Source organism: Glycine max, chromosome 1 (assembly GCF_000004515.6).
Source record: "Glycine max cultivar Williams 82 chromosome 1, Glycine_max_v4.0, whole genome shotgun sequence".
Classification (NCBI taxonomy): Eukaryota; Viridiplantae; Streptophyta; class Magnoliopsida; order Fabales; family Fabaceae; genus Glycine; species Glycine max.
Genome location: NC_016088.4, coordinates 44283751 through 44294137, shown reverse-complemented (window position 1 = coordinate 44294137; position 10387 = coordinate 44283751). Strand labels below are relative to the sequence as shown.

Here is a 10387-nt window from a genome sequence, read left to right as displayed (position 1 = left end):
ATGGATTTTCAGTTATAGAGATAGAGTGAGATCACCAGAGTCTTCTCTATCAGATTTTCTTTTTTCATCAATACAATTTACAAAATAATTAATTCATTTTCAATTTTGAATCCATCAGAAGTTCACTTAGTTATTAGAGGTAGAAGGAGATAAGAAAAACTATAAGTGAGACGATTAAGAATGATTTTGAAGTTAATAATTTGTCTAGGCATGATTTATAACAAAACATTATGCTTTGTTCCTGTTCATGAAATTATTGTGCAGTTATGTGCTAGGAGCAGTTTTCTTGCAACTTTGTCAAGTGTTAAGGCATGGAGAGCACCCAATTGTTCAAAAAGCTTGTTGATCCTAGTCTTTTTATTCATAGATATACCAAGAATGAGTGTTTTCTTTTCATAACTCAGTTTATGTAAGAGGATAACTAAAATGTTTGGTGTATAGGATAATCTCATTGTATTGCAGGATATATAGGTTATTTGCAGTATACTCGAATGAATTTTTCACTCTGCAAAAATAAGATACACATTTTTATGTTAGAGCCACAAATGATGTGTTGTGTGCATTTCTATTCTGCTTGCTTTAAGTATTGATTTTGGTGTTTGGGATTTTTATTTTCAAAAAGGGGTGGCTGATAGACTACACAAATGAATTGAAACATTCAGCATCAGTGATGGAGGCGCCACCTATCAATGACACTAACACGCTCAACCTTAGGTAAACACACCCATCATACCTGATTTAAAGTATAAATATGATGTTGTGTTATGATCTGGCGAAAGCTAAAATTATTGTTATATTAAGTATTACTTTTTGGTAAAATTTTGGTTATAAATTTTGTTTACGTGGAAAGATGATGATGATGGAGGGCGTGGTGTGTAGGATGTTCATGGGGACGTGGAATGTTGGAGGAAAGTCTTCGAACGAGGGGTTGAACTTAAGGGATTGGTTGATGTTGCCTTCACCAACTGATGTCTATGCCATTGGGTATATTATTATATTTATTTTATCATAAGCTTATTCTTTCTTGTTATTACCAATCCCAGTGTTAAATTTATACAACTTGTGTTATGTGTTGTTTCTTATTATTTGATGTGTCTATTAATTTCAACTAGTAGTAGGTACTTTATTTCTCACATCAAGGAAGCATTTTTAATTCAACGAGTACACAAGCTTTGTACTCATAATTAAGTTGTCAGTTTTCACAACTGTAATTCTTTTATTATTGGTTATGGTGACTAGAAGTCTCTACACACTAGAGGTCAGGGCCATGGCTCAGAGGTTAGGCTATAGCTCAAAAGAGCACTACTTTTTATGAATTTAGATTATTTAATTTTAAAGGGTAAAATAAAAATATTATAGAGTATATTTGTTTGATAATTTTATTAATACAAACTAATTAATTAAAAAATATAAGATTAATTTGTTTGTTTGTACAATATTATTATTGCATAACTGTATTACAAACATGATTAATGTTATAATCATACATGGTTATTTAAATTTTAATTATCATTTTTTTAATCAATTGTACATATAGTTATTTAAATCCTTATTTGTACACCTTTTAGTCTTTTACTGCTACTAGCACTTTGCATGTAATTAGTGTTGGGTTGGTACAAGAAAGTTGAACATGACTAGTCAACCCAAACATGTTCACAGCTCATTATAAAGTGCTTTTGCATTTTAGCTTTTGGACCTCATTATCAAATCATGGTCGAGAAGTTGACAATTTTTCCCCTAATCGTTATAGGGAATTGAAATAATGTCCATGTGAAAATAAATTTAAATTCTTTCTTTTTGAGGGTAAAATAATGAAATATACTAATAATTTTGTTTTTGTTGCATTGCAACTTAGGTTCCAAGAAATTATACCTCTAAACGCAAGGAACATGCTTCGACCAGAGGATAGTGGACAACATCGAAGTGGTCGAACCTTAGTCATCAAGCCCTGGACTCTAACACAAGCTCCTCCAGTGGAGTTAATTCTCCTACATGCAGTCCAAGTGACATGAACAACAACGCTATTATTGCCTAGCAACAAAACAATGGTGGGTATTTTTATATTGTTTATGTCATTCTATTTCCATTTAAGCATTTCTGTTCTTGAAGAGAGAGAATGCTCATATTAGCACTAACATATGACATCATCTTATGCATAAACTAGTTACAAATTTGTTTATGTATTTTTTTTCTTCACTCAATGATTGATCTAAATTTCAAGTATATTAGTTGACCCTTAAAATATTTATTTTATTATGTGTCCCTTGATTTTCTAATTTTCAACACAGCTTAAAATTGTCCATGTATACCATTTAGTGTATAACTCAGCAGCAAAATCTGTTTCTTGCTTTGGTATTTGTTTAGAATTTATTTCATTATCTGTTTGTTGCACTTCTTCTATGTTAGCAAGTGAATTATTATGCAAGTGGCTAGTGATAATTAGTGCATGATTTAGATTATAAGAAACTGAAAGCCATGAAGTTCATGAAACTAGGATCTCGTCCTGATATATTCTACACTGCAAAAGCAGTAAGGTGCGACATTAATTAACTCATCTATTTGATTCTTTCTTCTTAGATTATGTATATTTTTTTCTTCTGGTTAATGAATATAGTATATATTTTCTTTTGTATACAAGTGAGTAAGTAGATATCTTCTTCACAAGGTATGTGAAATTGTTAATCATAAAAATTGTTCTATGTTGTTTAGTTTGTTGTTAGTACTTATTCTAAAGTTCATGGTGATGTTGTTCAGTTTCCCTTGTTGTCCAAATGTTTGAGGCTACAAAAGCTATGTTCAGAATCTCCTGATTCGTCTTCTCAGCACCAAATAATCTAGCTCCCTAATTTCCTTGGTGAGATTGAGGCATTTGAGTTGTGTGCTAAGTTCTGTTATGGAATAACCATCACTCTCAGCCCTTACAACATTGTGGCAGCACGATGTGGCACCAAGCATCTTCAGATGACCGAGGAGGTTGACAAGGGAAACTTAATTCAGAAGCTTGAGGTTTTCTTCAACTCATGCATTCTACTAGATTTTGGCATAGCAATAACCAATTTATTTGAAATTTGATATTCATGAACATTGTATTTCTCACAAGTCAATGGTTAGATTGATGAAGATCACATAAAATATGTTACTCAATTGTCAAAGTGTATAAATTATTTATAATGTCGTTCATGTTTTACTAACATGGGCATTAGTTTGGAATTAATTAGTTGCTATGAAATAAAAAATTGGGACTTCATGGCCATAAGTTTCACCTAGTAGTGTTCAGTAATAATGTAATGTTTTAATTTAACTTCTATCAATGGATAATCTACAGTTTAGGTTGTCCTCAATTAATAAATTTATTGTTTCCTTCTCTGTTGATTTTGTTAAAAAAATAAGAATATAATTTTTTGGGTTATTTTTAAAATTATTTTTGAGATTTGATGTTAGATTTCATGGACAAATTATTTGTAAAAGATTTAGTGTATAACATATTTCAATTTTCATGATTCAATGATCTAAATTATTGTAAAATAGGTGGCAATGAAAGAAAATAAAAAAAATCATTCTAGAACGGTTATGTCGGAAAAATCGTCTTAGAATGTTGTAGCACATTCTAAGACGGTTATATCATCAAACCCGTCTTAGAATGTTACACATTCTAAGACGGTTGCAGAACCGTCGTCGTAGAGTCTTCCATATTTTACAATGTACGCAACGAAGACGATTCATAATCAACGTAGAAAGTCGAATTTAACCGACGTGGAAAACCACTTTCCTAGTAGTGATGGTATTTTGACACAATGCATTGAGTTTTCGTTGGATATGCATTTTTTTAAGAAAAAGACTTACCAAAAATATAGCTTCCTCTTCTTGTGGCAATAATCACAAACAATGTCAGGAGCTCAACAAATAGCTACGTCAAGTTCAATAAACAAGGATGGTGACCTCAACAGACAGCAACATAGTTGTTTGGGTGAGAAAATGGAAATAAAAAATTAAGGTGGGGAGAGAGTGGTTGAATGAAGGGAGGGGAAGAGGTAGGGGTGTGGGGAAATAGAACTAAGGGCAATTATGTAAGTTAATGTCTCTAAAAATGTGAAGGGTTGGAAGAGTAGAAATAGAAGTAAGAATAACAATGTCCTTTTTTATTTTTTTTTCAAGTTATTCCCACCCATTTATGTCTAAGTTAACCCCCCAAGGTTTTCAAAAAATTATAGAAACATTCTTGATAGAAATATGTTTCTATTGTAGCCAATGCACAATAAAATAAAATAAAAATGTTTTCATTAAGTTATAAGGTGTAAATTCATCATACCTGGAAAAGAAAAAAACAAGTTTTCGTTGTATATTATGAAACTATACACAATGGAAATTTATTTTCATTGTGTTAACTGTTAACTTTTCATAAAAATTTAACTAGTTTTAAAAAAAATACCACTGAAAGATGAATGTTAGCTACACTTTCTCTCACACTCTCCCTCAAAGATTTTCTCTATAATTGATTAGAAATTATTGGAAATCATTAATTTTTGGTAGATTTTACTTCTCATTTAATATAAATTAGGAGAGAGAATCATTAAATGATAAGCAAAACCTATCAAAAATGGTGATTTTCAATAAATTCTAATCAATCATGGAGAGTCTTAAAAAAAGTGCCACTAGCATTTCTTATTTTGTAATAGGCTTAGGATTTGTTTGATTCGTAAACTTATGGTACCATACAGGACAAGGAAAACAACACATGACAAAAATATACATTACATGACAATTTTTTATCATGTATATTGTTTGATGAATAATGGACAACACAAGTAAAATAATATAAAAATACTAAAATACCTAATTAATTATATTAATATAATCTATATTAAATTTAATGAGTTTACCGAAATAAAAATAGAGATAGATTAGAATAAAAAAAATTAGTGTTTCCTTTTTAAAATGATTAAGTTGGTTAGTTACTATTTTTTCGATTATTAAAAAGATAGAAATAAAAATATGTGTGTCTTTTTAATACTTTGTACCTGGGATAAAAAATTGTTTCATGATTTTTTAAGTAATAAAAAATAGAGATTTTGTTTTGTTCTGATATGCTTGATTTGTGTTGTCCCCTTATCCTTTTTCAAATCAAACATGGAACAAAAATATTTATTTTATCTAATATCATAATTTTTAACAAATCAAATGGATCCTTAGATTTAAATACTTCTACTTTTTTACTTATTCTAACTTTTGACATTTGCTTTATGCACTCAATTTCTTGCTTAGTACACCTCCAAAAATTTTGGTATCCCCATTTCACCCCTTTTCCCTCTCCCACTCTCTTCCTCTTCATTGTATCGCACCTTCTCGTCATCGCCACTAATGCCTTCCCTCGCTTGCATCATCACCACAACCTTCTCCACATTTGGATTCTGGATTAAAAGTTATGGTTTCATCATTCCATATTGAATAATCCAAAATACATTTGGTTTCTAGCTTACTCAATCCAAAATTATGAAACCATAACTCTGAATCCTAAATTTGAAGGTGGAGGATGTTGTGACGGTGACATAAAGGTGCAAGGGAGGGAATTAGTGGCTACAATAAGAAGGTGTGATGTAGTGAATGGGAAAATGGAGAGAAGAAGAAAGTGAGCGAGGAAAGAAGGATAAGATGGGGACATAAAAAAAAATTTGGATGCACTAAACATAAATAGGTAGCATAAAGCAATTGCACTAACTTTTGTTTCTTAAATTTCATTGGGCCTAACCCTACTTTTTTGCTACTTATGTTGTTTGCTTATATTTATATTTTATTTATTTTGCTACGTTGGATATATTCCATTATCCTAACGCTTCCTTATTTTTTTCTTCGTGTAGTTAGACCTAAGTCCATATTTTTTCATTTGGATTAATTGTTAAGTTATCCTTTAGATAAAAATGAATTAATTCAAGATTTACACTTCAATATTAGTCCTATGTTTTCAAGAGTGTTGGCTATGATATTGATTAATCCCAAGAGGTTCATTTCAAATATATAAAAAATGATTTCATAAAAGTTTAGATTAATTCCTTTTTTTTTAAAAAAAAAGTTAGATTAATACAAGCATGGTGCTCCATTAATTCAATGCTTTGGGATTTTTATTTTTATTTTTTTGTGCGGAAAGAAGGAAATGAACCCCAAAACAACTAAAACTCGCATGGATAAGTGGTAGAAATTACATACGCCAAAATGACATAAATAAGAAAAGAAGACACAACATGAAAAAAATATGAAGTCTATCGGATTGTGCATAGCCAGCTAAAGCATCAAAAACTTAATTCTCTTCCCTAACAGTATGAGATATAAGTTTGATTGAATGGTTAAGAAAGTAACTAGGGAAGGGAGAAAATGTCATGGTTTGATCTTTCCTGCTAATAAATAAAACTAATCAGTAACATTTATTGAAAAAAAAATACACCAAGAGAAACTACCTCCAACTGAAAGGAACCATATGAATCAATCCAGAACAAGGATGAATTTTAACCTGCAAATCAGATTCTACAACAAAAGTTTTAAAATAACGACTCCAAGCAATTCGGATTCCTAGCAGAATCGCCCAAAGCTCAGCTTGCACCACAGAGCTAGCACGAGCCTAATTTGGAAGCAAAGGCAAAAAGAACTCATCCACTATGGTCTCTTAAAAACTCCACCTGCAGCTGCAATACAATACTCCTTTGCTCCTGAACAGAACCATCACAATTAAGCTTGTATTATTGGCTAGGAGGAGGCACCCACGAAATAGCCTCAGGAGAATTATTCATAGCAATGTCGGTATAAAAGAAACTGCTATGTTGGAGACTCATCTAAATGGCATCAGTTTGCCTCAAAATACGCTGATCGATATCTGAGGGATGATGTCTCACATTCTACAAAATTAGCGTATTTCTACAACCCCAAAATTCTGTTTGTTGGGAAAATCTGCTAAATCCCAAAATTCTCAAATTAAAAAATTAAATTATTTTTTCAAATAAAAAGCGCTCCATCAATCCTCTATTGCAAGGAAAGGTTGGTTAAGAAGACAAACTGATAATCTTCAAATATAAGAATAAAAAAAACTCAATTTTTCCAAAAAAAGAATATATATGCAACTTTGAAATTATTCATTATACCCAGAAATACTAGGAGCAAGAATCACTCTTAATTAGAGTACAAACACACACAAATTATCTTTCTAATACATTTTTTACAAGTTAAACAATAAAACAAAATTACATTTGTTTTGCATATTCAATTAAGGATGACAATTTTCTAAAAATCAAGTATTATCACTTTAATTAATTGACTTCCAAGCCCAAAATTGATTTCAAAGACTTTAGTTGAAAAAGGTTTTGTTTTCAAATGTTTTTTTCCCCAAATGGTGAAGACACCTTATTTATTAATCTTATTTTTTTAAAATATTTTTTATATGTACGATTGTTATACTAAAGTTGGAACCAAAGATTTAGTCTCTTTTATATATGTACGCTTGTATCATAGAATCAAAGATCTCATGCATACTATTCAATCTCTCATCATTAAACGAGCCCTAATGACTACAATCAATTTAATTAGCCTCTAACATAATAATAAAAAGTCAAAATAGGCTAGTCAAAATAGCAACTTATAAGTTACTAAAGTGTCTTACTACACTTTTGTTCATTAATATTTTTTTACTGTCTTATGTACATAATATTAGCGATCAAATAAATTACCACACAACGATGTCAAAGATAAAATTAATTAACAAACAGTTATTAAAGTTAAGAATTACTCCCTTTGATTTTTTTGTACATTTAATTTTTTGTAATATTGTTAATCTAATTAATTGATGGTACGAACTTTTTGAGCTGCAGATTCTTTTTCCTACAAGGTCGAACATTAATTGCCATGTGATATCAATATCAAGGGTCAGATGAATATTTTATTCTTTACTAGTATAACGTACTATATATTCACAAGTGGTCCCCTCAAATAAATTCAGTCTATCAAATTGTGAGACATAAATTGTGACTTGTAAGTGCGTGAAATTCATCTCTTGTTACTTGCGCTCTACCCCTTTTTTCATCTTCTTCTCCACCTTCTCTTTCTTCTTTGTAAAGCTCCCTTTTTCTTTGGTGTATCTTGTAAAGCTTACTTGAACCTCCTCTTGAACAAAAAATAAATTGTTACATGATGTGTACCCTAACTCTTCCAAATTCCAACGACAAGAATCGAATAACAAATGCTAATTTTTGTGGGTGGCTATTGTTCACAGTTGACATTTGACAACAATATATTGCTCTAAGTTTGATTGATGATATATACGTGAATCCCAAATTACACATGTGCAATGTCTAATCTAGAATCCCCACTCAAATCAAAAGGGAAAATACAGTATATCACAAACCTAAGGAGTGGGGGCAGACAAATAGAATTGCGCAAACCTTAGCTTTAACGTTGGGCAATCCAAATCATGGGAATTTGGACTTAGACCGTAACACACACGAAGTTGGGACTAGTCAACATCTCTAGTCTACAATCCCACGTGATATAGTGGCAAAGTTCGGCTTATATTATATCAATTTTTTTTTCCATCTTTTTTTGTATACAATCTTCCTCCTATTCTTGCGATGTTTGAGGATGATGCCGAGTTATATCAAGGGCCATCAAAATAATGGAAAAAAGTAACTAGTCTTAGTTCAAAAACCATGAAGAATGGAACTGAGAAGTCTCTCTTCTTCTCAAGCAATTAAATTAACCCTTTTTCAACATCAACACACAAAATTAAGAAATTAAATTAACCCTTTTTAAACATCAACACAAAAAGTTATGGGGATCATTGGATGTATATATACTTTTACTTTAGTAGTGAAGCATTTGCCTTTTATGGTGAACTTTAGTGAAGAAGGAAACAAAAAAGAAACATTGTATACATCCTGAATCATGATCTAACTTCTAAGCATCATGGTTACAAGCTAGAAGGAGAAGCTAGCTAGAAAATAGTTCAAGATTTGTAAAGAGAACCATTCATTTGATCTTCTGAGTTTACTTACTTGAACTTATATTGTAGCATATATGGATATAGTGTTAGATAGACATTAACAGATACCAAATTTTGGCTAGTCATCAACTTTTAAAATACACTTTAAAAAGAGAAAACTTTGAAGCAAATTAAAGAGAGAATCACTCTACACAACCCAAGAGGCTTAACACATTTTGGTGTCTACTTTCTTCCACTTATTACTTCATCCTTAGGCACTCTCTTTCACTTGGGGAAACAAAACTACAAAAAACAAAAGATGTTAATTAGTCACTAAAATAGCCATAAAAAACAAGAAAGAAAGAAGCAGAACAAAAGAAGTAAAACCCAAAGAACCTTGACTAGTGTATAGAGTAGGGCATGATGATTAAGAGACCAATTTCTTTTTCCTTTGGGGGGTGTCTCCTGAAAAGTCAAGATTCAGGCAAATATAGAGGCAAAAAACAGAGAGGAGCTTCTTCCATTGTGTGTGGATAGAAGCCATGAAACTCAGGATGGATAGCGCAAGAGAAGATCAAGAGTGGAGAAGAGATCATCCATGGCGCTATCCCTCCTGAGCTTTACAGATTCTTCCACACTAAAAAACAAGAGCAGCACAACAGCACACACGAGGAAGGTGCAGCAAAGCTAATAACCCTTTTAAAAAAAAAAGCTGGCTATAGCTAGCTACCATTATGGAACATTAAATGCTTCTGATACATGGTGGGGAGGGACGTAGCAGAGGTATTTATAGAAGCAGAGAAGGGGACGTGGGAAAATTCAGACACAAACACAAAAGGGAAAAAAATAAAAGAAGTGAAGAAATTCAAAACAAAAAGATATACTTTTATCTTGTTTTTCTAGTTTCAGTTTCATTCTTCAAATTTAAAAGTTTCACTTTCATCTCTTGAAATATCTTTATTAGATCAAATTGATGATTTCATTAGTTTACCATATTAATTTGATCAAATTAATAACACTGATAAACTATGAAAAATGTTACTATATCAATTAAGCATTTTTTAGTTAAGCTAAAATGAGCATTGCTAATCAACAAGGAAAGACTAATTTAGTTTAAGAGAAATAATAACACAACCTTTTTAACATTCTTTTAATTATTGATTCAAATTTATTAGAAAACACAATTTTAATGGGTCCCACCTTGTATTTAATGAATTTCTCTATTAATTTTATAAATTTAAATAAATTTCAACCACTAAGAATGTATTAGAGAGTTTAATAATTCTCTTAATTTAATAGAAACACCTTAAACAATTAAAATGAAAATTTAAAGTTAGAAAATCAAATTGAAATAAGAGTTTAATGTTCATATATTGTTAGTATAATTTTTTAACAATTATTATTGGGAAATACCTAAGTCGCATATCGTCT

At 30.9% G+C, this 10387-nt stretch overlaps 1 long non-coding RNA gene and 1 other non-coding gene across 2 annotated transcripts; both read right to left on the bottom strand.

Moving 5' to 3' along the window:
* Nucleotides 1-8689: 8689 nt before the first annotated feature.
* LOC121173649 (uncharacterized) lies at nt 8690-9781 on the bottom strand. The gene is made up of 2 exons (XR_005888907.1): nt 9353-9781; nt 8690-9259 (listed from the first exon to the last, which is right to left on the bottom strand). It is a non-coding gene; the product is annotated as an uncharacterized lncRNA (long non-coding RNA).
* Nucleotides 9492-9581, bottom strand: MIR390C (microRNA MIR390c). Its single transcript, NR_048792.1, has one exon. It is a non-coding gene; the product is annotated as a microRNA MIR390c (primary transcript).
* Nucleotides 9782-10387: the final 606 nt, after the last annotated feature.